Source organism: Balaenoptera acutorostrata, chromosome 21, assembly GCF_949987535.1.
Source record: "Balaenoptera acutorostrata chromosome 21, mBalAcu1.1, whole genome shotgun sequence".
Classification (NCBI taxonomy): Eukaryota; Metazoa; Chordata; class Mammalia; order Artiodactyla; family Balaenopteridae; genus Balaenoptera; species Balaenoptera acutorostrata.
Window position 1 is genome coordinate 39,569,945 of NC_080084.1, and position 27,789 is coordinate 39,597,733.

At 41.9% G+C, this 27,789-nt stretch overlaps 1 protein-coding gene and 1 long non-coding RNA gene across 9 annotated transcripts in view; one reads left to right on the top strand and one right to left on the bottom strand.

Annotated features, from left to right (window-relative positions):
* The window catches only part of TENM3 (teneurin transmembrane protein 3), a 608,889-nt gene that overhangs the window by 364,965 nt on the left and 216,135 nt on the right, over positions 1 to 27,789 (top strand). The window lies entirely within an intron of this gene.
* On the bottom strand, positions 297 to 17,745 carry LOC130706096 (uncharacterized). The gene is made up of 3 exons (XR_009006487.1): positions 17,460 to 17,745; positions 6,968 to 7,102; positions 297 to 1,682 (listed from the first exon to the last, which is right to left on the bottom strand). It is a non-coding gene; the product is annotated as an uncharacterized LOC130706096 (long non-coding RNA).

Here is a 27,789-nt window from a genome sequence, read left to right on the forward strand (position 1 = left end):
GGGATATATGTACATGTATAGCTGATTCACTTTGTTATACAGCAGAAACTAACACACCACTGTAAAGCAATTATAGTCCAATAAAGATGTTTAAAAAAATTAGACAAAAAAAAAGAAAATACTTCTTAGGCGAGAATTTGGGCAGAGGGGAGAATCTTATCCCATTTCAACAATCTCTCAAGTTACCGTTGTTTATTGTTATTGCTATTTTATTTTATTTTAGGACATGTTTCTTCAAATATATAGGCCAAAGATTTATCCTTATAAATCTTTACATTTTTTGTGTGATGGTGTTTGATCTGTAATAAATTATGTTAGCTATTATTATATGTTAACAATAATAATAGCACCTCCTTGTCAGAACAAATGTGGGAGTTAAATGAGTTAAAGTAAGTCAGTATGTGTGAAACGCTTGGGACAGTGGCTGCACTGACAGGCACTCTATACAAGTATTTATTATTATTATCAGTTTTTCTAAAACAGCACGTGGACTTCACAACAATGAGGAATTCTGTCCAGTAGGTAGATAAACGCCACACACACACACACACACACACACACACACACACACACCCGTGTATTTTTATTTACATTAGATTTGCATGTGTCAGCTATTGTTTCTATTATTATTATTTCTACCCACGTTTCCTGTTGACAGCAAGCTTTCCCTCTGGCCAGATCAGATTTGCAGCTTGTAATTTTGCTGGGGCAACAGTGTCGAGTGGCACTGTCCAGGGAAAAACTGGCTGAGGTTTATAAGCCATTCTTATAAAAGTAACATCCCAGCAGCTTCTCCAGCCTTTCTTCTAGCCGTGTGGCCGTGCTAAACAGGCGGGCTGCAAGGCCACGGGATGCAAACGGCTCAGCCAGTGCCTCCACTGGGCAGCTGAGCAAAGGAGCTGCCAGTATGCACGCCATGCTCTTCTTAGCTTCAGTGAAATTCCGGTTACAAATCCGGCGAGCTTTCTTAGTGGCTCATGACAGCTCACAAGAGGGTCAGAGGATCAGATCTTGGCTGCCTGGGAAAGTGTACACTTTTGTTTCTTTCCTTCTGCCAAGAAACAACAACAAACAACAACACCGACTTACTGAAAAAATAAGCAGAGGTGACCATTGCTCTTCTGCAGGCCGAGCGCCCATGCTTTCCTGTCTGACTTAGAAGAATCCTGCGCGCACATAAAGCTTTCCTGTGATTGTAAGCATCCATCATTCCCTAGCACAGAGCCCATCCCATCTCTGCGAGCTTACCGTGGAAGTTTCTGTGAAGTCACTGCTTCTTAACACACATGCCTAAAAATTTCACTGTTGCCTCTCCCGGTCTCAGAAAGCTTAAGTTTAGCTCGAATAACTATTAGCTATTTCATTTGCTTGTTCGGTGGGATATCTTAACTACTCTTTCACTGTATGTCAAGGAACCTCTTCTTTTCCCTGCTTGTTTATGTTTTATGCATTCAGTGATTATTCACTAAAAGCCTGAGTGTTGGCAAGATACCGATGTGCTGGATACTGTGAAGGAGCGTCCAGGAGAATGAGAGACACAGATACAGTTAACTGGATGTTTCAGTTGCAGAGAAACAGGATTATGAGGGACTTGCTTGGTGGTCCAGTGGTTAAGACTCCACGCTTTCACTGCAGGGGCGCAGGTTCCATCCCTGGTTGGGGAACTAAGATCCCACATGGCGCTGTGCGACCAAAAAGAAAAAAAGAAACAGGAACGTGAGGCAATACAGTGTGGATAAAGTGACACAGAAGCTCCGATCCCTAGCTGACACTTCAGCTTCAGGATATAAGAATATCCTTATTTGTTTCTAGACTTTCCCCGTCTCGTCCTTCTTTCATTCTCTCAGCGTTGTGTGGAACTCTTACATAAACCAAAGTGTGGCAGAGGTGGTTTCTTAAATCGCTTTTCAGAAGGGCTGTCCCATCCACTTCACCGTGAGCCAGAACCTGTACGTGCAAGATGCGAGTTCTCACCGTGTAGCTATCCCTGGCCTCTGTCTCTTCTGTGTAAGACTCTCTGTCCTCTCGCTCCATCTTTTAATTATTACTTTGAAGCCTTTCACCAACTCTTTGCACCAGCTGCCATATCCTTCTGCTTTCGTGGTCCTTTCCTGCCCTAAACTAGATTCTCAGCTTCAGTCAAGTAAACCATTTATTACCATTTCCTGTCACCGTTTGCTTTCTCCTCTCTCTTGGCCTCTGCACTCGCCAGCCCTTTCCACTCACAGGCTGAATGCCTTCCTTTCTCCTCAACGTGAGACCCTTTTTGCCTTTGTTCAAAACTTTTCTTCCCTAGGAGGCCATCTCTGCATAATCCCGTGGCCTGTAGTCATTCTAACCTTCCCACCTGTGTTTAATTACATTGCTAGGCTTCGTTCCTTAATGATGGTGTTGTGTGTCTGTCTGTGGGTCCATCTGTGTACCTGTCTCTATTAGGTTTGTGCCGCGGTACCGTCTTCAGTTTCCTGGTGCCCAGCAGTGTTCTCTGAATGCGGACAGGTGCAAACCGACATATATTTGTGGTGGAAGGGAGGACTTGTCTTGCCACACACTGACCACAATTTTCAGGACTGCATCCTTTGTCATCTTCCCAGTGGCTTAACTGTGCACTTAACATTGGCCTTTTAAATTTTTTATTTATTTTAATTTTTTATTGCAATATGCGCTTTATTGAAGTGGTCTGGAACCAAACCCACAATATCTCCAAGGCAATATAGAAATTAATTGGTCCAACATAAGCTTTTGTATAGTATTTTTTTAATTCACTCATCAGACAGGTAGGTTCTGCATATCCATGATTGGGCAGATTAGAGCAATACACTGGAATGGGCAGAAATACAGCTGGTTGGCCAAAGGTCTACCCAGGAAGAGTTGGATGAAGCCATTTTATTAACGAGGGTTTGCTGAGTGCCAGGAAGCGTGAGGCATTTTGCTAGGTGCTGAGAAGACAGGGGTCAGCCAAGCCAGACAAGGGCCCCGTGCCAATCCAGACAAGGTCCCCGTGCCACTCCAGACAAGGTCCCGTGCCAATCCAGACAAGGTCCCCGTGCCACTCCAGACAAGGTCCCCGTGCCACTCCAGCCAAGGTCCCGTGCCAATCCAGACAAGGTCCCCATGCCAATCCAGACAAGGGCCCCGTGCCACTCCAGAAAAGGTCCCCGTGCCAATCCAGACAAGGTCCCCGTGCCACTCCAGACAAGGTCCCGTGCCACTCCAGACAAGGTCCCCGTGCCAATCCAGACAAGGGCCCCGTGCCACTCCAGACAAGGTCCCCGTGCCACTCCAGACAAGGTCCCCGTGCCAATCCAGACAAGGTCCCCGTGCCACTCCAGACAAGGTCCCCGTGCCAATCCAGACAAGGTCCCCGTGCCACTCCAGACAAGGGCCCCGTGCCACTCCAGACAAGTGCCCCGTGCCAATCCAGACAGACAAGGTCCCCGTGCCACTCCAGACAAGGTCCCCGTGCCACTCCAGACAAGGTCCCCGTGCCAATCCAGACAAGGTCCCCGTGCCACTCCAGACAAGGGCCCCGTGCCACTCCAGACAAGGTCCCCGTGCCAATCCAGACAAGGTCCCCGTGCCAATCCAGACAAGGTCCCGTGCCAATCCAGACAAGGTCCCCGTGCCAATCCAGACAAGGTCCCGTGCCAATCCAGACAAGGTCCCCGTGCCAATCCAGACAAGGGCCCCGTGCCACTCCAGACAAGGGCCCCGTGCCACTCCAGACAAGGGCCCCGTGCCAATCCAGACAAGGTCCCCGTGCCACTCCAGACAAGGTCCCCGTGCCACTCCAGACAAGGGCCCCGTGCCACTCCAGACAAGGGCCCCGTGCCACTCCAGACAAGGTCCCCGTGCCACTCCAGACAAGGTCCCGTGCCAATCCAGACAAGGTCCCCGTGCCAATCCAGACAAGGTCCCCGTGCCACTCCAGACAAGGTCCCCGTGCCACTCCAGACAAGGTCCCCGTGCCACTCCAGACAAGGGCCCCGTGCCAATCCAGACAAGGGCCCCGTGCCAATCCAGACAAGGTCCCCGTGCCACTCCAGACAAGGTCCCCGTGCCAATCCAGACAAGGTCCCCGTGCCAATCCAGACAAGGGCCCCGTGCCACTCCAGACAAGGGCCCCGTGCCACTCCAGACAAGTGCCCCGTGCCAATCCAGACAGACAAGGTCCCCGTGCCACTCCAGACAAGGTCCCCGTGCCACTCCAGACAAGGTCCCCGTGCCACTCCAGACAAGTGCCCCGTGCCAATCCAGACAGACAAGGTCCCCGTGCCACTCCAGACAAGGTCCCCGTGCCACTCCAGACAAGGTCCCCGTGCCACTCCAGACAAGGGCCCCGTGCCAATCCAGACAAGGTCCCCGTGCCACTCCAGACAAGGGCCCCGTGCCACTCCAGACAAGGGCCCCGTGCCAATCCAGACAAGGTCCCCGTGCCAATCCAGACAAGGTCCCGTGCCAATCCAGACAAGGTCCCCGTGCCAATCCAGACAAGGTCCCGTGCCAATCCAGACAAGGTCCCCGTGCCACTCCAGACAAGGTCCCCGTGCCAATCCAGACAAGGGCCCCGTGCCACTCCAGACAAGGGCCCCGTGCCACTCCAGACAAGGGCCCCGTGCCACTCCAGACAAGGGCCCCGTGCCACTCCAGACAAGGGCCCCGTGCCACTCCAGACAAGGGCCCCGTGCCAATCCAGACAAGGTCCCGTGCCAATCCAGACAATGTCCCCGTGCCAATCCAGACAAGGTCCCCGTGCCACTCCAGACAAGGTCCCCGTGCCACTCCAGACAAGGTCCCCGTGCCACTCCAGACAAGGGCCCCGTGCCACTCCAGACAAGGGCCCCGTGCCACTCCAGACAAGGTCCCCGTGCCACTCCAGACAAGGTCCCGTGCCAATCCAGACAAGGTCCCCGTGCCAATCCAGACAAGGTCCCCGTGCCACTCCAGACAAGGTCCCCGTGCCACTCCAGACAAGGTCCCCGTGCCACTCCAGACAAGGGCCCCGTGCCAATCCAGACAAGGGCCCCGTGCCAATCCAGACAAGGTCCCCGTGCCACTCCAGACAAGGTCCCCGTGCCAATCCAGACAAGGTCCCCGTGCCAATCCAGACAAGGGCCCCGTGCCACTCCAGACAAGGGCCCCGTGCCACTCCAGACAAGTGCCCCGTGCCAATCCAGACAGACAAGGTCCCCGTGCCACTCCAGACAAGGTCCCCGTGCCACTCCAGACAAGTGCCCCGTGCCAATCCAGACAGACAAGGTCCCCGTGCCACTCCAGACAAGGTCCCCGTGCCACTCCAGACAAGGTCCCCGTGCCACTCCAGACAAGGTCCCCGTGCCACTCCAGACAAGGGCCCCGTGCCAATCCAGACAAGGTCCCCGTGCCACTCCAGACAAGGGCCCCGTGCCACTCCAGACAAGGGCCCCGTGCCAATCCAGACAAGGTCCCCGTGCCAATCCAGACAAGGTCCCGTGCCAATCCAGACAAGGTCCCCGTGCCAATCCAGACAAGGTCCCGTGCCACTCCAGACAAGGTCCCCGTGCCACTCCAGACAAGGTCCCCGTGCCAATCCAGACAAGGGCCCCGTGCCACTCCAGACAAGGGCCCCGTGCCAATCCAGACAAGGTCCCCGTGCCACTCCAGACAAGGTCCCCGTGCCACTCCAGACAAGGGCCCCGTGCCACTCCAGACAAGGTCCCCGTGCCAATCCAGACAAGGTCCCGTGCCAATCCAGACAAGGTCCCCGTGCCAATCCAGACAAGGTCCCCGTGCCACTCCAGACAAGGTCCCCGTGCCACTCCAGACAAGGTCCCCGTGCCACTCCAGACAAGGTCCCCGTGCCACTCCAGACAAGGGCCCCGTGCCAATCCAGACAAGGGCCCCGTGCCAATCCAGACAAGGGCCCCGTGCCAATCCAGACAAGGGCCCCGTGCCACTCCAGACAAGGTCCCGTGCCAATCCAGACAAGGTCCCCGTGCCAATCCAGACAAGGTCCCCGTGCCACTCCAGACAAGGTCCCCGTGCCACTCCAGACAAGGGCCCCGTGCCAATCCAGACAAGGGCCCCGTGCCAATCCAGACAAGGTCCCGTGCCATGAGGCGCTGCCAGTCTCCCAGGGCGCATCAGCGGAACGGTGGCGCAAACAGCGGCACCGCTGAGAGAGGGCTCACCCAGGAGCTCTTACCCACGCTGAGATTTGAAGGGTGGGTGGGATACAGATGGGGCGGAGGAGCGGGAGGAAGAAGGCGGTTACAGGTGAGGAGGAGAGCGTGTGCGAGGGGAGCAGGGAGGCAGATGTGACGTGTCTGAGGAATTGAGAGGCGACCATTGTGGCCGCAGCCTAGCGAAGGGGACATAACGCGACGGCGAGCTGTGTGGAAGGACTTGCACCCGGAGCCAGAAAGCAGAAGGAGTGCTCAGGCTCAGAAGGACGTGACCAGATTAGCACCTTTTTGACTATTATTGTATGTTACTTTGACTATCATGTAGAAGAACGAGTTGGAGACTGCAGGGAGGTGGTAGTAGAGATGAAGGAAGTAAGTGGCGTTTGGAAGGTATTTATGAGAAGATATCAATAGAATTGAACATAAGAGCGAGGGAAAGGAGGTTTCCAGGATGATGTCGACACTGATGGTTTGTGTGGAAGGATGGGCGGCGGTGGCATTTCCTGACTCGGAGTACACTCGGAAAGCACGACGTATGGGGGCTGGGGGAAGGCCATGAGTTTTGTCTGGAACATGCCGAGTTTGAGCATCTGAGCAAAGATATCAGCTAAGCAGTTAGATGTATAGCTGAGTAGCTCAAGGGGAATGTCAGGGCTATAGATACAAATTCTAAAGTGATCATATATGAATGATAATTGAAGCTGTGGGCGTAGATGAGATTGCTTTTGCTTAATGTATGATTGGCTCTTCTCTGGGTAGATGTCAGCAAATCTCTAAACACCTCTTGGCGTCAATTTTCTTACCTGAACAAGAGTTGGGGTAGATCAGAAGCCCTGAACCCCAGGACATCAGCATCTGACAGCAGATGCCGAAAACTTAACCCGCCAGACTTCTTTTGACCAAGTTCCCCTCAAGGATTAACACTTGCTCCACAATCTCTGAAGAAATAAAAAGTAATGGAAAGTGGTTACTTCTCATAAAATAGGTGTGGCTTTTAGCCAAGATGATATCTAAGATTCCATCCAATTCAGTTTTTTCCATTACAGAGCTGTGGTTCTATCATATGATTAAAATAAAGCTGAGAGAATCATGTGAAGACGACAACAGCAACAAAAATCAGTTTATTTGACGTGCTGTGGTTTGCATGGAAACACCCCTTTTGGATTTGTAATAATTCATTAATAGCTGCATATTTTTCGATAGGTGAGACATCAACAAACTGCTGCTAGCATCTCTGTAATAGATCTCAAAGCTACCAAATCATCCTCAGTCCCACTCCAGCCATCCGGGTCTGTGCCACTCGCTGTCACCTTCTGTCTGGACCTCTGCGATCGCCTTCTGACTTGGTTTCTAGCCCACAGAATGTTTTTGAAATCGAAAGCCACTTCCTAGTTCTATGCTGTTCAGAACCTTCCGTGGTCTGCCAGACCCTGCCTGAGCTGGCCTCTGCGTACCTTCCCGTCTTGTCTTGTTGCGCTTTTGCCCCTGCCCTCTGCCCTCCCTTTGATTTTAAAGCTTACCCAGGTCTCCCTCCCCGGCACTGTTGCGCATTCGCTTTCGCCGTCCTGGAAGGCTGCCCTCTGCTTGCTGTGGTGTCTCATCCTCTGTCTTGATCTCAGCTAAACGTCAGCTCCACGGAGTAACCTTCCCTCACTACCCTATCCGAGTGGAGGGCGGCCCCGTTTTTACTCTGTTTCTTTGTCCAGTTTGTTTCTTTTCATAAAAATTACATTGGGTTTTTTTTTCCCCTTTTTATTAATCTGTTTTTCCTTCTAGAAAAATTGAAAGCTCCTGCTAGCAGGGGCCATATCTGTTTCGCTCACTACGGTACACCCAACACCGGAAACCATGTCGGGAACACAGTGGGTGCCTTACAAGTATTTATTGAATCCTTGAGTGAATCAAACATGTACCTTCCTATTTGTATTTTGCTTCAGTTAAGTAAAATAAGTTTTTACTCTCCAAAAACCCACACTGTCCAGGCAACTGAAATAGACGGCCTGGAAACGTACAAAGAACTAGGGAAGCCTACCAGCAATTTAATTTGTCCACAGATCATCTAGAAAATGGATGCATTACTGATGGGCAATCAAAAGAATGTCCAGGAGATACCTGTTTTTGAGAAGTTTCTACACGTGCCTCTTCCTCTAGTTAGGAGAGATCACTTCAAAAGGCATTCATATTGGAATCTGAATACATATGACTTAATACATATCTGAATACATATGATTCCAAGTCTTTGTAGACATGCAGCATGTTTATATTTGTAAAGTATGATCTGTATGATCCCTGCTGAATTAATCCTATGTGTTCATTTTCCATATCTTGAATATGCATGTTTTTATAAAATAAATATCTCCTTTTCCATTCCCTGGTCTACTTTATGTGATTAATTCTCATGAGCAAGCAGGGATCTTGACCTGTAGCTACTTACATCTGCCTATTTGTTTAGCAGAACAGAGAATTATAGGAAAGCGGAGGAACAGGGCAGGTGTGTGTGTTTGCTCTGCAGACACCTCTCCCTCCTCAGTACAGAACCTGCTGTGAGCTCTTAATTTTAGATTTTCTTGGGTTTGCCCTTAACAGAAAGTAGAGTACAGTGTTGCAGATTTATTTCTAAACTATGTTATTGTTACCTTTTCTCCTGTGCTTTTTAACTGTTTAATAAACTGTTTATACGTTATCACTTGAATGTGAATCTGTTACTCTTAAATGTTAATGAATAACATTCCTTCAGAATACAGTGGTTAGCCTGTGTACTTTCCGGGGTACAATCTCCTAGCCCTGATTTCAGTGTTCTTGTTTTTATTTTTATTTTTCACCTGGTTCCTCCCGTGTCATCTTCTTTATCTGGTCCATCAGTTATTGAACATGCACATTCCCCTCCTCCAGTCTCCAGTCTCCATGACAACCAGAGGTGGTTGCCAAGTGCTGGTTCTGTCCAGGCCGTTTTGTTGCCGCTGTGGAGTACACCAGCACCCCTATCTAATGTGGATTGGCACAGTTTCCATGGGAGTTCCACTCCATGGCAAGAAGATGACAGTTTGTTGATAGTTGGACTCAGTTCTCTGTTTTTCACATCATGTAAGAAACCAAAATCTTATTCTAAACTTGTTACTTGATATCTCTTTATATCAAATTTCCTAGGAATATTTTGTAATTAAAGATATTAAGGGTCTGAGAAGAAATAAATGCCTTATAGTAGCCACATAAGCAGGTTTTTTAACCCAACTGTTTGCCATCTCCTGTCAAAAAAAAAAAGAAGTTTCCTTCCTGTATCTGATTGGAATAGAAAAAGGGACCAACCATGACTCACCATTCAGAATTTCTCTAGTCCAAACCCAGATTTTCTTCTTGTTTTAGGAAAATATGAGATGCTTTCAGTTGTAAAATATTCACAGTAGACACATGAGTTTTAGGAACTTGAAGAATGTCTATATTGATAACACTGACTCTTCACGACTCCAACACAAGTTGCTAATACTTTGGAGTAGAAAGGCCTCTGCAGCTCTCCTAGGGAAAGGGCACTTGCATGGCCCTGGGTGGGTGGCCTGTTGATCCTGGCACTCTTCGGTTAGTCACCTGACTTAGATGTTCTACTCCAGAGATGAAAAATGTGTGGCATATATGTTAACACTCCCACCTCTAACGCTTATAACAGATACCAGTCGTGCATCATGGCGGTCTTGCCTAGGCAGCCTTGGATTTTCCTAACACAGCAATCACTGTCAATTGCCAACCTTGTTTTAAAAAGGAAGCATCAGCACTCCTTGAAATCCTTCTAACTCTAAGTTATTCTTATTCTGTCTGTCTCCTCTTCTCACTCCACTGCTGTCCCCACCATGGCAACTAGACTCCGATTTTCATCATTGCTTCATGATATTTTCTAAAGGACCCGTCATCTGCTTTTACAAAATGAAAAACAGAGATGATGTGATTTTTTTTTTCTCTTTACATTGCAACCCAGCGATAAGTTACCTAAATGAGCAGGAGAGTAGGTAAGGTAAGATAGAAATTTAAGAAGTCTGTCCCAGATATAATTCTAATGTTGTCCAAGTGACATTGCGGAAAATTTTAATTCTCCCAGAACTATGTATTATTCTGGTTTGTGTATGTGCGTATGTGTGGAAGTGTGCAGTGCTTGTGTGTGTGTGTGTAAGTTACAATCAGGTAAAATGTCAGCATAGTAATTGTAGACCAAAAAAGTTCACTTCAAAGAATTAATTCTGTTCAGAGGCAGATTCATGATTTGGAAACTGGTGTTTTAAAAATAAAGCCTTTTCCTTTAGTTCTTCTCCAGTAAAAGATGGGTGGAGTAGTTACCATTCTAAGATGAAGTGTGCAATAGCATCAGAACCCCTGGGGATAAGAAGGAATGTGTAGTTTTTGAGTTTTCCAGCTCATCTTGTGGGATCTCAGCACCCTCTCAGTGCTTCGCGTCTGGTGTTTTTCGGGTTAGGGGTGCGTGTTAGGTGAGCTCTTGCAGGGAACTGGAAGGCAAATGTTAGGGCTGTCAGCGTCTCGGAAGCACAGAAGCAACTCCATCATTGCTTGAGTCACGCTTCCAGAGCTCAGCACTTTTCACAGAGGGCCCTGCTCTGGAAGTATTTTCTTTGCTTCCTTTTCGCCTTTGAGATCCTTTAAGAAGTATTTTCCTTTTAGAATATCATGCATTCTTCTTGAGGAGAATTAGCCTTTCAGATAGTATAAAGAAACGTAGGATACGTGTAATCTGTCAAGTATAGCTGAAAGCCTTAGGACGTTAAGAACAGATAGAATGAAGGTTGGAAAAGAAGCAGCTTTGCAGTCTAATTAAAAATATACTTTTCTCCTCCTTTTAATTTAGTCCGACTAGAGTGAAATCTACCTAGGCAAAGAAAATAAGAAGTTTGGGGTTCATTTAGGAATTGCAGTTTGTTTTTTTAGATGTACTGGGAAGTCAAAGTGGGAATCCTTCTTTGGGGTTATAATTATGTATTGAAATCTTACTTGTATATGAAAGTAGTTAAAGGACTTATAAAAATTCTACTGAGACCCAACACTTACTATTTTACAGAGAGTAACTTTTAAAAATTATCCAAGATGACCATAAAATTATTTAGAGATTTTAATTTTAAAAGAAGTCAGCGTTAACATGGGATTTATAGCAGAAAATAGGAATTGCTAAAATAGCTCCAGTGGCCACATGTATGTATGTATGTAAATGGGTTTATAAATTTAAGTACAGAGTTTGATAACTTGAGTATACGTTGATCCACAGATAAATGAAAAGTAGCTGTACTTACAGGCCTGTTTGTGGAGGGCTGATCCGCAGAGTAACATCATATATTGATAAACAGTAGCTTCTATTTACTAAACTAAACACTGGGGTCATAGTCACGGAAATAATTCTGAGTTTCTTATTCTCTCCTGCTCTAATTAAACTGCGTCTTTTCTCTCAGGTGATAACATCTCTTGCAGATGTTAATAATTTCAACATCTGGCAGATTTGCTCTTGATTTTGCTCTGTGAAACCTTATTCTGGCTTTGTTAACCTCTGAAGCTTGCTTAAAATGTTTATTTCAGATTCCCTGGGTTTGCATCACCGGAGGCAGGTTATTAATACCCCTAACACTAGGGTAGATGGAGGCTCTTCTATTTCTATAAATCCTCCCTCTCGTCACGTAAACTATTTGAGGTTAAGATAAAAGGCGTCTATTTTGTAACCCCAATACCTAATACAGGGCTTAACATAGAGTAGTTACTGAGTAAGTGTTCGTTGAATGAAAACATGTCCTGAGGACTGGGAATGGAAGATGTTTATTTCAGCATTTATTACAGGGATTGAGCAATATTTCAGAGAGTAAGCCAGTTGGGAATTGATTTAAGGAGTTTCTGTTAAAAAAATCTTCATATATAATTGTACCTCCCTCCCCCCTCAGTAAGACAAAGATGATAAACTACCCCTTCTTTTAAACAGAGCTCTCAAGCTAACTTCTCTGACTCTGACAATATTCTGTTCATGCAAATAATCATTTTTATGAAAATGTAAGAGCAAGGGTTGCAGGATAGCTCTGTGAACTGTACAAATACAAACTCAAGTGAGTTTTCATGAAGAAATAACTTTTCAAACTCTGGTGATTAGAAATGCTACCGATAGAGTGCATTGCATCTATTATAGAGTGTACTAAGGGAGGTAAATAATATTCATACTACAAGGATAAATTAATATAAACATAATTTAATAAGACTCATTCAAAATATCATCACTCTCGTAACTGACTTAATGTGACCCCCTGTTCATTATGCAGACTAGTAAAATTTGATAATTGTGCGGAAGTATTCTAAGGTTGCATCTTTTACTGTGTTTAAAGTTTAATGGTATGTGACATTTGGGAGTGACAAGACTGTTCATTAGCTTAGGCCTTGGCAGAAATTTTTCCGGTGTTAGCATTTTTCCTTTCCCCACCATCGCTTAAAAATAACAACAACAAAAAAACTCTGGATTTGCTTTCCAGTAGTGGGTGACATTTTGAGCTCTGATGATTGCCGACCCATTAATTCATCATTTATTGAATACCTGGTATGTTTCAGGTACTACAAAGATGTACAAGACTTGGTTCCTGCTCCCAGGGATCTCTCAGTCTAGCTATGTGATATTTAAACCATTTTATTGTGCATTGGTTGGACCTTTACCAGAATTCAGTTTTGCTGCACCGTTCTGAAACTTGAAGAGTGTTCTGAGAGCCACCAAGCTAATTAGAAGCGTAGAAAATGAGACTCTTGTGAAAAAAACTCAAGAAGAATTGAATTATTTAGTAGAGAGGAAAGAAAGCTAAAGGGAGATGTATTAATCGTTTTTGAAGATGTAATGGATGGTGACCATCTGGTCCTAGTTTTGGCCAAAGATGGGAAAAAGAAAAAGTAGATTAAACTATAGAATGAGATATTTAGGTTAGACTTGAAGGTTTAAGACCAAGTGAGTTATTTTAATATGGATCCTATTAATGAATGTACTCCAGACAAACTTAAAAGATATTTAAAAATTGTATAAAATATATTTTGTTTCCCCAAGTTGAATCTTGATTGAATTTAGGGATCAACTACAGAAGCTTCAACATTCTCCGTAGTCTTTCAGAAAATTGTAGAGCTTGACCACAGTGAAAGCCAGCACCTGGTCCCAGGAGGTACGTGACATTCAATCAGTAAAAAACAAAGGTTCACGGCAAGGGCAGCCCTTTATAAGAAGTACATCCTAATTCATTTTTATAATCTTAACAAATCATTTAGAAAATTGAAACTGTTTTACTGTGAATAAACCTAAGGGTAAGATGCTGATCCTTTTAATGATGACACTTTATTTTTAAATAGTCTGTCATTCCTTTACTCAGTTGCTTACAGCTTAGGAAGAGGTAGACTGAAGGGTTAAAGACTCTCATTTAGAATCAAAAGGCATTCGTGCTGTTGGCTTTTACAGCACTTTTTCAAATTACAGCAGCTTGATAACCTGGGTTAGGATCCCAACCTTCAAAGAAAATGGAGAGTTAAGAGTCCATCTGTTTTGTGATTCAACTTGTTTCAGAGCCTCTGATTTTTAAACCCTTTCACTTCAGGTGCCAAATTTCCTCAAAGCGCAAGACCCCTTAACTCAATCTTTCCTCTTTGCCAAACGAACAGCTTTATGTCTACTCCCTTACCTTACAGCCCCTGAAGTCTAATATTCAGTAATAGATTAGGAAGGTGTCTCAGTTTTGTCTTCATAAAAACCATCTGTATCATGTTACTTTTGGCCAACCTTAGGCACTAGTATATGTACCTCTGTGGTACCTGACAAAAAAAATTAGCCTGGGAAGGTGAATATCCCTTAGGTCAAAAGCTATTCATTTTTTTCCTCATGCTTTGGGTGAGCAGGGAAACATTTTAAACGTAACAAAGGTTTTCTGATGACTAGCCAATTTTTTTTAATTGCTTGATCTCCGATTTGATTAATCTCTTTTGTGTTTTTATTCCTTAGTTGCAATGCCAAAGCCATTTGTACTATTCTTCTAACATACAAAGAATTTATCTTTGCTCACTTAAGTATTCCAACTTTTGGCAAAAGGTAATTACTGTACTCATCACATCTAACCACTGACCATTTTTATGGTGTGGTTGGACAATCAGTTGAACTACCTTATCCTTGTTATTCATATTTCTTCCAAGAATTATAGTTTTCTACCTTTTTTTTCTTAGTGATTGAGACAAGACCAATTATGTTCACTTTGAATGTGGGTTTCTCTGCTTTCAGAGAAACGTGTCGCCTACACGTTTATCATTAACTGCATATCTTTCTCGAAGAATCATTTCAGCCTATTCACAGATCAAGAGGTTTGGAGTGACAAATAATTCCTTACGCAAGGAGACTGTCTCCCAGGATGGGCCAACCTGCATAAAGTGTAACATACTGCAGACATGATAATATCCAAAGACATAGTCCCATTAACCTGTAATAAGAAAATGTGAGATCCAAAAGAATCTGGAAAGAGCTTGATTTTATAGTAGATGTGATGTCTACTCAGAATTTTAAAAAGCAACACTTAAACTAAAGGACAAAACTGTCTCCAAATATCAACTAGGTTAGGATCCACAAACTTGGGTCCAGATAGCTTTACACAGATAGTTGAAGTTAAATGCATATCTATACTACTCTTGCTACCCATTCATGTTTTTTATTTATGCTATTCTGAAATGTGCAGTTAAAAAATCACACGCAGGAAAAATATAATTCAGAAACCTCCATTATTCGAAGGGTAATTAGGAAGACCAGCTTAATTCTTAATCTAACTTGTAAACATGTTTCTTGACTCTTTCAAACAAGATTATTAAAAAAAAATTATTGATTTGAGAAATGGAACACTTGCTATTTTATGTGTGTGTGTATGTGTATATATAGATGTTTTTAACATTTATTGGGTACCTACTATGAGGAAGCTAGTATGCCAGGTAATGTGTGTGTGTGTGTGTGTTTGTGTGTGTGTGTGTGTGTGTGTGATATTTAATTTAATGTTCATAGCCCTGAGGAGTTGGTATCATTAACCCTGTTTTACAGATGAAAAATCTGTGGCATGGAGAGGTTAAATAACTTGCCCCCAGGGTCATAGGATTATTAATTGGAAGTTAAAATGCAGATCTATCTAAAAGGCATGGAGAAAAAGTAATCAAAAGAATTCTGAAACAAAGCTCACTTCATCCTATCATGAGTACTTGGGAGACATGGAACGGGGTCTGATTTTGTCTTTTTGCAGCTTGAATTCTATTTCCACTTCTCTGCTTTTCCTTTTAAGCTTCCTTTTTCTTCTTTCATGATTTATGTTTCTCTTTTTCTTCACCCTTTCTGAAGCCAAAGCAGTGAACAGCTTAAAAAGATTAAGGAAAAGAGAGAATAGGGAGGCAGAACTACTGCAGTCTATTTTTTATGCCTCACGTGTACGATGGATGCCGTAATATCCCAAGTCTTCCAAAAAAAAGGCAGTGAATGTGGTTACTTACTTATTTCACGTTAATGGCCGTGTGAGTACATGCTGAAAATGTATGGTTAATGCAAAGTAAGGGTGTGAGTAACGTAACCAACCATTCTAATAGAATTAGCCTATGACTAAATGAGGCAGGGGATGCCAAATCATTGTGTATTATTCACTACAATTCTTTTTTTGTTTACTGCAATTCTTTTTTGATATCAGGTATAAATTTAACTGTGTGTTGTAATCACTGACAACCTATCGTAAAGTGTTTTTTTTTGTTGTTTTTTTAGGGAATTCCTTTATTTATTTATTTATTTATTTATTTATTTATTTTTTGGCCGTGTTGGGTCTTCGTTTCTGTGTGAGGGCTTTCTCTAGTTGCGGCAAGCGGGGGCTACTCTTCATCAAGGTGCGTGGGCCTCTCTTGTTGCAGAGCACGGGCTCCAGACGCGCAGGCTCAGTAGTTGTGGCTCACGGGCCTAGTTGCTCCGCGGCATGTGGGATCTTCCCAGACCAGGGCTCGAACCCGTGTCCCCTGCATTGGCAGGCAGATTCTCAACCACTGCGCCACCAGGGAAGCCCGTAAAGTTGTTTTTTGAATCAAGAAATATTGTTTGACTCGTTCCCCCCATTAACTGTAATGCTGTTTGTCTTATTTAAAATGTCATGCTTTTATGGTAGACATTATGTTAGGATAATTCTGAAAAAAATATTAGTTTCTTGGTAGTACCAATAGAAACTTTTTAAAAAGTATTTTCAATAATTGTAAGAAAAAAATTATCTGTATGGCTTAGAGCTTAAACATAGATTTGGGGCTTAAAATGCATTTAGAAGTGCAACATTAGAAATGAAATTCCATGGCTGATTCATATTACGTGCTCAATAAATGAGCCTTGAATGAACATCCTAATAAATAAAATATTAATATAAACTAAACAGCCATACAAGTAAATAGCATGTCAAGGAAAGTTCAGTATCTCAAAAAAACCACAAATGTAGATATTAACTTACATGCATTATATGAATTTTAAATTGTTACCCTTCAAAATTCAATAATGTATTTATTGATCTTGATTTTTTGACACTTAAAGTATAATATTTTTATAATTTTCTGAAAATTAAATTTTAAAATGTAATTCATAAACCCAGTACTCTCCCAAATTAATTATTTTTTTTTTTTACAAATGCTAAAGAGTTGTTCTGAAAGAATAACTTTCCAGGTCCCAGTGCTTAATTCAAAAAATAATAGTAATATTGGTTTTTTTCTGTTTAGTCTCTTTCTCCAGCCAGTTGCACTGCCAACTTGAGTGTCATTGCCCCTCTTCTTAGGAATGTAGAAATCTGGCTAGATGGCAGAACAACCTCCCTCCTTCCTGGTAGACCAAGGATTCCTATTGTCGCATGCAGTGGGCATGAAAGCAGCAATTTTACAGCACAAAAGCTCCAATAACATTTACGTCAGTCCGCTGGGATTGAAATGCACACAGGCACTGCTCAGTCTTGGTTGCTTAAGCACCAGCTGCCCTTGGCTTTTTGCCATTTTGTGCATTTCAAAGAGACAAATCCTTTAAGGAAAAAAGAGTTTTCCTTGTAACTTGCAGTGGAGTAAACAGACCATTCAGGCATAGTTTATTGCGTTACAAACTCAACTATGCAAACTATTCCAAGTTGAATGCAACAAAGTAATTAGTGAAATCATTCGGTCATTAGAATTCATAAGCATGAATTGTCCTGTTTAAAAAGGAAAGTTTTTCTTTTCCAAAGAATCACTTTCTATTTAGAGAATGACAACTTATCTTTAGAAGTTTTTACTTACTCAAGTATTGAGGTTTAAGGGCCTCCGTTTACAAATATCTCTTTTCCCTTCCCACTGTACTGCCGCCAGCACTGCATCGAGTTAACTTGGAGCATCATAAACGTGCACATTACATCCCAGGCAAACACTGAAGTGAGGCTGAGCCACTCGTAGGATGAAGTGGTGACCACTCCAGCCCCGTGTTATCACACAGGCAGAGAAACGGGGCGACGGACAGAAACGTTTAGCGATCCTGACGCGTGCTGAGCCGGGTAAAATCGCATGCCCGCTGTGTTTCTTCACTTCATCACAGTCACTAGCAGTAGGCAAGGAAAGGCAAGAGGGCTGAAGCTGCCTGGATGAATCAATGATTCATTCATTCCTACAGCCAAGTTTTATCACACATCTAATATATGCTAAGAATGAGTTGTTAGATATGGTTACCAGACGCTACCTCCTTTCTCTAAGATTCCTAGGTCTCTATCTGTTTTTTTGGTGGGTTTTGGGGGGAGAACCTTAAAATTATAACAACTCACATAAAATGTAAAATGAAATGACTTTTCTCATTTCCACTCAACGTTCTCTCTCATTATCTGTGTATAAATCGATTCTTTATATTAGTCAGGCCCTACTGCACATTTCAAAAGGATGTTATCAAAACTGTACAAACTGATTAGCACATTTATTAACAGGGACTCTTTTTACTGTTCACCTGCCAACTCTGATCACTTGTTTTGTGAACTCGGCACCCTGCGCTTCATTAAAGTTATTGTCTATGAGTAAACTATAATCTGTATTTGAATTTCTGCATTTGTGTCTATTTTTCACATTTTTGTTAAATAAGCCAGGGCTCAGCTCTTAATCAATGTTTTCAGATATTCATTTCTTTTAATAAAGGACTAGCTTCTTATTTAAGCCAACAAATGAGCTATTATTTACAAAGAACCCCAAGCAAGGGGTTTAATTTATTAATCCACGTGTTAACAGTCTTCCTTCTTGATGGATTTGCCCCCTGCTCTGTTTAATCTCCATATAGTCTCCACCCAGCCATGCTCAAAGAGAAACCACAGGGCGCAAAATCATGGGACTTGGAGTTCGAACTGCAGTCTCCCGTCACACCCGGGACAGACAGATGCAAACGCACTCTCTTCCCGGCCCTGCACTCACCTCTCTTCCCCACCAGCCTCCAACTACTGCGGTGTCAGCACACCAGCGGAGAGGCAGAGAAACTTCTGAATTGATGGTGTCCCTCAGGTGTGTTTGGGCATAAAAAGGCTCCATGGGCATCAGAAACCCTTTTACCTAGGTGTCTGTACCATTCATACAGAATTGTACTCATTTCTTTCTGGATAAATATGTATAACTATCAGCGTTTCCAGTAGAGTTACCTGCCCGTTGCTGACTTGCAATCCAAGTTTACTGCTAGTCTGATCGGATTGATTCCATTTCTTCAGAGTAACTAGAAAGAGAGAACTTGCAGACGGGCTTGGTAAGCGTGTTGCCTCTTTACCTCGCCGTGCTTTCATCTGTGGCTACAATCTGATTTCCCTTTAACGTATTAAGGAAGGATGTAAATGGCATCTGAGGTGGTCCTGAGTTTCTGGGTTACTTTTCAGTAGTTTGCCCTCGTTGGAGTGGAGAAGAGGGAGGAATAGGAATGACCTGCCCTGTCAGTCCCGCCTGTAGCGCAAAAGCTTCAGAAAGCAAGGGAAGCACTGCTAGTGAATTGTGCTTTTGCTTCGTGGAATCCGCACGGCATCTCCGTCAGGTTTTTACAGCTGGACCCTAGCTGTAATTGCTACTGGGATGAGATGCACAACACGGGGTGTTGAAGCTAAGCACTTACAGTGTTTTAGTGGCCAAAAACACGTGGCATGGAAGGAGCATCGTGCTTCATGAAATTCACACTTGTATATCTTCATGTGCCTCACCCATTTCTGACATGCCGCTGCTTTGCCAGCAGGCTCTCGAGATGCAAGTGATCAAAATGGCAAAGCTGAAAGATGTTGTTTCTTGAAAGATACTGTACATCAGTTGAGAAAGAGGAAGTAGATTGGGAATGTAAATGCATAAAAAGCCGCTGTAGCCTTGTTAGTTCTTCAGTAAAGACTGTTGATATTAATCTCATCGGTGCAAACAAAACGAATAAGCAACGGTTTTAATCCAATTGTAATACGGTGCAAATTGGCGCACATTAAAGTATTTCTCCTAATGTAAACAAAAATTCTGTATTTCTGTAGCGTGAGCCGTCAGACCCCTTGCCCTGATTTGTTATTAGATATAAATCAGTGTTTATGCTTCTTCCAGGGAAGTTTTAAAGCCTAATGTTTCCTTATTTGAGATGTTATAATTCTAAGGAGGGTAAAATTGATAGTTTCGCTAGAGAAAAGTATCATATGCAAAATTATAATAAGAATAATCCACATGTCCAATGTTGATCCACCCTTATGGTTATTTAAGGCATAATCAATGAGGCTTTGAACTTAATGCAATTCAGCTGGCATCATAATTTTCCAGGGTGTCAGCTGTGACCACTGAGTCTCCAATCAGGTTAGATTTTTCTTTATTTAACATTATTCTCAGCATTTTCTACTCTATTCTCTTTCTTTCTCTTCTCTCTCTTTTTCTTCATATCTTAGCTTTGTGTTTGGAAAATCACCGCTCTTTATGTCAATCCAGCAAAAAGATTTTGTGGTGCTTACATTAAATAATATCATAAAAGCAGTTTATATTTATATATATTTATTAATCCTGAGAATAATACAGTACACAGGAATGAGTTATTTGAATTAAATTTGTCAAAAGTGGTGTAATGCAAAGAGTTCCCTAAAACCTCTGAAAGGAGTAATTTTCCTTGTTGCCATAGAAATGAGGAGTTCCTTGTTCTTTGGTCCTCGCTCAGATCTCGCTACTTTTGTTTAATTACAATAAAATAGCAACCACTAATCAAAAGATCCTTTGTTCTGTTTAGAATTCAAACTTGTCTCTTGAACAGATTTACCTGCCTTTCTAGGATTACTTTGTAATAGCAAAGCCAGAAACTGGCAACATGATAGCCTGAAATGAAAAGAAAAATGTGTACCATATGCAAGAAGCCTATAATAAAACTTTAAGATTTTCTATTGATTTTTTTTACTGCCCCAGCTCTGCTGTATTCATTTCATAAATTTTTTTTTCACTCCACACTGGTCACTTTAAGGTTGATTTCGTTCAGAATTACTTGAAAGCACATGCTTTCAGTGAAATTTAATTTGCGAAATGGAGAATTAGGAATCCTCATACATTCTATCAAGAGAAACTGTCCCTACACTACACACACACACACACACACACAAACACACACACACACACACCTTCACCCTGGCAACATTGCAGTGCACAGGAATAAGTTATTAGAATTAAAATTTCAAAAGTATCTTAATGCAAACACCCACAATTGCATACACTCACACACTTCTATTCATTAAAAACTAAAAAAGAAAAGATAAAAAACTGGAAAATAGAAAGGATAATTGGAATAATAATACATATTCCACAACTCTGTCTCAAATTTCTTCTTTATTAACATTGAGAATGGATACCCTGTGAAGGTGATTCAGCCATTTAATAATTTCAAAACTTCGGTTATTCCCTGGAGTTCACTTCCATTGCTGCTTCTCCTTCAATCGATGATTTCCTAGTAATACCAGCAGAAGCAACAGAGTGAAGCTAATGCTGTCCCTCTGCTAGGGAAGAGAGATTTTCAAGGAAAGCCAGGGCTGTTTCACTTGTTCTTTCCTACGGTTAATGCCATCAGTGGGTGGTCATGCCTGCTCTGTTCTTGAACAAAGGACTTCCTTCTCAGGGGCAGCAGGAATAAAACTGACAAGTATCACATCTGTTTCATGCTGCTTCTCCGATTCCCAAGGGCTCACGGCACATAGAAAGCAGCAGTTCTGATGGTACCACAAGGAAACAAGGCAGCAGGGCATCATAAATGAACATAGCCTGCTCAAGGGAGAGAGGAAGGGAAAAGAAAATATTCAAGAACATCCATATGAAAAACAGCATTGCAGAGGAAAAATAAAGGGGCAAAGATGCAACTTGTCAGAGAAGACAATGCTTTAGAAATAGTCTCTCCATTTAGTATAAAATCTGAGTGTTGAGATATATATGTATGTGTGTATATATATATATATATATGTGTGTGTGTGTGTGTATATATATATATATATATATAGTTTGTTTTTTTTTTAAAGTAATATAGGATATCTGTCCTAAACTATCTCTCCATTTGTAATACAGCATTGATGGACATGTTCTAAAACTGGATTGACTGATGGGTGTAATATTCTGTAGATTTATTTAAAATTGTTGAATTTATGAATTCTAATTTAAAAATTACAAACCTTATAGTATATAAATGAGATCTAAATAAAAGTGTTTAAAAAGTAGCTCATATCTTCACAGTTCTTCACAGTTTAAAAAATTCTTCCAAATATTTAATGACATAGGAGAATGCTTATGACATGATGATACATAAAAAATAGCAAAACCGAACAATACAGTATGATCTGAATTGTGACTGTGTTTGTACAAGAAAAAAAGGCCAGGAAAGAAAGAAACAAAAATACCTCTGGGTGTGTGGATTATGGATGGTTTTTGTTTTTTCCTTTTCCTAGTGTTCTTTATTTTTCTGTAGTTCCGTTTCTCCCAGTTGTTATACTGCACGTGCATTTTTTATGACGGAAAGAATTTTTTTAATTTAATGAGCAAGTCCTTGGTCGGTACCTCTCGGAATTGCTCATGTGGATGAGCTGTGGCTCAGCATCTCAGTTCTCCGGATGTGTCCTGTGGAAATAGTTACGTAAGTGACTGCAAGTGTAAGTGCTCAGTGCACATTAGGAGCAAACTAAATGTCCATCAGAAGGGGATTCATGCTATGTAATAATACTATTCAGTTATTATCTTAAAAGTATATTATATAAGATACATTGTGTATATATGTATATAAACAAGAGTGTGTGAGTTGTGTGCACACACACACGTGTGTATAGATATATACACACTAACTTGAAAAGACACCTATGCTCTATTGTGGAGTGGATAAAAAGGTACTTTGCCAAACTAAGTATGAAGATTGATTTCATTTTCTAAAAATCTATGTGTGTGTGTGTCTGTGTCTATGCAAGCTTATGCTATATAAGTTTATAAGTGTCTTTATTCTTTTAATTTTGAGCCCCATTTCACCAGTTGGTAGAAACTCTTCAGATGGATATAGTCAAATCAGGGTTTCTTATCAATTCCTAATTTCATCCTAGGAATATGATTATATTAATGTCATATTATGGTGAGTGCTATGGATTGAATTACCCCTGAAAATCCCATATGTTGAAGACCTAATCCCAATGTGATGGTATTTGGAGATGAGGCTTTGGGGAGATATTGAGGTTAGATGGGGTCATGAGGGTAGAGCTCTCCTGATGGGATTAGTGCCCTTATAGGAAGAAGAAGAGACACCAGAGTTCTCTCTGTATTGTGAGGACACAGCAAGAAGGCAACTGTCTGGAAGACTGGGGGCCAAGAGGAGGGTCCTCACCAAGAACCCAATCGCTGGCCCTTTGATCTTGGACTTCCTGGCCTGCAGAACTGTGAGACATAAATGTCTGTTGTTAAGCCACCCAATCTATGGTGTTCTGTTGTAGCAACCCAGGAGAGATTTTGGTATCAAGAGACAGGGTGCAGCTATAACAAATATCTAAACATGTGGAAACGGCTTTGGGACTGGGTATTGGGTGGAGGCTGGAGGAGTTCTGAGTTGCATCCGTGGAATATGCTAGAAATATGAATGTTAACATCGATTGGAGTGAGGTCTCACATGGCAAGGAGGAACATGTTAGTGGAAACTGGAGGAAAGGTGATCCTTGTTATGGAGTGGCAGGAAGCTTGGCTGAACTGTGTTCTCGTGTTTTGTGGAAGGTAGAACTTCTGAATGATGAAATTGGATATTTAACTAAGGAGACTTCTAAGCAAAGTGTTGAAGTATCATCTTGGTTCCTTCCAGTGCTTAGAGAAAAATGCTAAAAGAGAGTGATAAATTGAGTAAGGAATTGTTAGGCAGAAAGCAATCAGAACTTGAAGATTTGGAAAATGCTCAGCCTACCCATAATACAAAGAATTGAAAGCTTGTTCTGAAGGGGCCACTACGGTGTAGCTGAACAATCATTTGATAGAGAACCCATGGGTGTGAATCAAGGTCTTAGTCAGCCATTTCAACAGAAGCCAGGAATAGAGTCGGGGTTATACCAGTTTAAACTAACTGGACAGAAAAAGTGAGATAAGATGAAAGAAGACTGTCAGACTTCTTATATCCTACACAACTGGAATACAGAGCCATTGGTCTACAAACCTGCAGTGTTCTTCAAGAAAAGGGAAAAAGGACGCTGAAAGCAATTCAGAGATCATCAGGGCTGCCGCCTAGGTTTCTACAAGCCAGAGGACATCTGTGTGAAGCGCTGGGGACAGGGGTACCCAGAGCCTCGGGGGTGCAACCACCACCCAGCAGAGCTGTGGAACCCAACCACTGCCCCCGTGGGTCTGGGAGGGAGACCATCCAACCACAGAGGATTATTCCTGAGCCTGAAGATCTGGTGGAATTTGCCTTAATGAGTTTTGGACTTGCTTAGGACCCATCACTCCTTTCTTCTTTCTTATTTCCCCCTTTTGGAAAGGGGCTGTCTATCCTGTGCCTGCCCCACAATTGTATTTTTGGAAGTGTGTAACTTGTCTGGATTCACAGGTTCACAGCTGGAGAGAATTTTGCCTCAGAATGAATCCTCAAGTATCACCCATATCTGATTTAGATGATATTTATTTTATTTATTTTTTTATACAGCAGGGTCTAATTAGTCATCAATTCTATACACATCAGTGTATACATGTCAATCCCAATCGCCCAATTCATCACACCACCACCAGCACCCCCCCATGGCTTTTCCCCCTTGGTGTCCATACGTTTGTTCTCTTCATCTGTGTCTCAACTTCTGCCCTGCAAACCGGTTCCTCTGTACCATTTTTCTAGGTTCCACATACATGCGTTAATATACGATATTTGTTTTTCTCTTTCTGACTTACTTCACTCTGTATGACAGTCTCTAGATCCATCCACGTCTCAACAAATGACCCAATTTCGTTCCTTTTTATGACTGGGTAATATTCCATTGTATATATGTACCACATCTTCGTTATCCATTCGTCTGTCGATGGGCATTTAGATTGCCTCCATGACCTGGATATTGTAAATAGTGCTGCAATGAACATTGGGGTGCATGTGTCTTTTTGAATTATGGTTTTCTCTGGGTATATGCCCAGTACTGGGATTGCTGGATCATATGGTAATTCTATTTTTAGTTTTTTAAGGAACCTCCATACTGTTCTCCATAGTGGCTGTATCAATTTACATTCCCACCAACAGTGCAAGAGGGCTCCCTTTTCTTCACACCCTCCCCAGCATTTGTTGTTTGTAGATTTTCTGACGATGCCCATTCTAACTGGTGTGAGGTGATACCTCACTGTAGTTTTGATTTGCATTTCTCTAATAATTAGTGATGTTGAGCAGCTTTTCATGTGCTCCTTGGCCATCTGTATGTCTTCTTTGGAGAAATGTCTGTTTAGGTCTTCTGCCTATTTTTGGATTGGGTTGTTGTTTTTTTAATATTGAGCTGCATGAGGTGTTTATATATTTTGGAGATTAATCCTTTGTCCATTGATTCATTTGCAAATATTTTCTCCCATTCTGAGGGTTGTCTTTTCGTCTTGTTTATGGTTTCCTTTGCTGTGCAAAAGCTTTGAAGTTTCATTAGGTCCCATTTGTTTATTTTTGTTTTTATTTCCATTACTCTAGGAGGTGGGTCAAAAAAGATCTTGCTGTGATTTATGTCAGAGAGTGTTCTTCCTATGTTTTCCTCTAAGAGTTTTATAGTGTCCGGTCTTACATTTAGGTCTTTAATCCATTTTGAGTTTATTTTTGTGTATGGTGTTAGGGAGTGTTCTAATTTCATTCTTTTACATGTAGCTGTCCCGTTTTCCCAGCACCACTTATTGAAGAGACTGTCTTTTCTGCATTATGTATCCTTGCCTCCTTTGTCATAGAGTAGTTGACCATAGGTGCATGTGTTTACCTCTGGGCTTTCTATCCTGTTCCATTGATCCATGTTTCTGTTTTTGTGCCAGTACCATATTGTCCTGACTACTGTAGCTTTGTAGTATAGTCTGACGTCAGGGAGTCTGATTCTTCCAGCTCCGTTTTTTCCCCTCAAGACTGCTTTGGCTATTCTGGGTCTTTTGTATCTCCATACAAATTTTAAGATTTTTTGTTCTAGTTCTGTAAAAAATGCCATTGGTAATTTGATAGGGATTGCATTGAATCTGTAGATTGCTTTGGGTAGTATAGTTATTTTCACATAATTGATTCTTCCAATATAAGAACATGGTATGTCTCTCCATCTGTTGGTATCATCTTTAATTTGCTTCTTCAGTATCTTATAGTTTTCTGCATACAGGTCTTTTGTCTCCCTAGGTAGGTTTATTCCTAGTATTTTATTCTGTTTGTTGCAGTGCTAAATGAGAGTGTTTCCTTAATTTCTCCTTCAGATTTTTCGTCATTAGTGTATAGGAATGCAAGAGATTTCTGTGCATTAATTTTGTATCCTGCAACTCTACCAAATTCATTGATTAGCTCTAGTAGTTTTCTGGTGGCATCTTTAGGATGATCTATATATAGTATCATGTCATCTGCAAACAGTGACAGTTTTACTTCTTCTTTTCCAATTTGGATTCCTTTTATTTCTTTTTCTTCTCTGATTGCCGTGGCTAGGACTTCCAAAACTATGTTGAACAATAGTGGTGAGAGTGGACATCCTTGTCTTGTTCCTGATCTTAGATGAAATGTTTTCAGTTTTTCACCATTGAGAATGATGTTTGCTGTGGGTTTGTCGTATATGGCCTTTATTATGTTGCGGTAGGTTCCCTCTATGCCCACTTTCTGGAGAGTTTTTATCATAAATGGGTGTTGAATTTTGTCAAAAGTTTTTTGTGCATCTATTGAGGTGATCATATGGTTTTTATTCTTCAATTTGTTAATATGGTGTATCACATTGATTGATTTGCATATATTGAAGAATCCTTACATCCCTGGGAGAAATCCCACTTGATCATGGTGTATGGTCCTTTTAATTTGTTGTTGGATTCTGTTTGCTAGTATTTTGTTGAGGATTTTTACATCTATATTCATCAGTGATATTGGTCTGTAATTTTCTTTTTTTTGTAGTGTCTTTGTCTGGTTTTGATATCAGGGTGATGGTGGCCTCATAGAGGAGTTTGGGAGTGTTCCTTCCTCTGCAATTTTTTGGAAGAGTTTGAGAAGGATGGGTGTTGGCTCTTCTCTAAATGTTTGATAGAATTCACCTGTGAAGCCATCTGATCCTGAACTTTTGTTTGTTGGAAGATTTTTAATCACAGTTTCAGTTTCATTACTTGTGATTGGTCTGTTCATATTTTCTGTCTCTTCCTGGTTCAGTCTTGGAAGGTTATACCTTTCTAAGAATTTCTCCATATCTTCCAGTTTGTCCATTTTATTGGCATAGAGTTGCTTGTAGTAGTCTCTTAGGATGCTTTGTATTTCTGCAGTGTCTGTTGTAACTTCTCCTTTTTCATTTCTAATTTTACTGATTTGAATCCTCTCCCTCTTTTTCTTGATGAGTCTGGCTAATGGTTTATCAATTTTGTTTATCTTCTCAAAGAACCAGCTTTTAGTTTTTTTGATCTTTGCTATTGTTTTCTTCGTTTCTATTTCATTTATTTCTGCTCTGATCTTTATGATTTCTTTCCTTCTGCTAACTTTGGGTTTTGTTTGTTCTTCTTTCTCTAGTTCCTTTAGGTGTAAGGTTAGATTGTTTATTTGAGATTTTTCTTGTTTCTTGAGGTAGTCTTGTATAGCTATAAACTTCCCTCTTAGAACTGCTTTTGCTGCATCCCATAGGTTTTGGATCATTGTGTTGTCATTGTCATTTGTCTCTAGGTATTTTTTGATTTCCTCTATGATTCCTTCAGTGATCTCTTGGTTATTTAGTAACGTATTGTTTAGCCTCCATGTGTTTGTGTTTTTTTACATTTTTTTCCCTGTAATTGATTTCTAATCTCATAGTGTTGTGGTCAGAAAAGATGCTTGATATGATTTCAATTTTCTTAAATTTACTGAGGCTTGATTTGTGACCCAAGATGTGATCTATCCTGAAGAATGTTCTGTGCACACTTGAGAAGAAAGTGTAATCTGCTGTTTTTGGATGGAATGTCCTATAAATATCAATTAAAT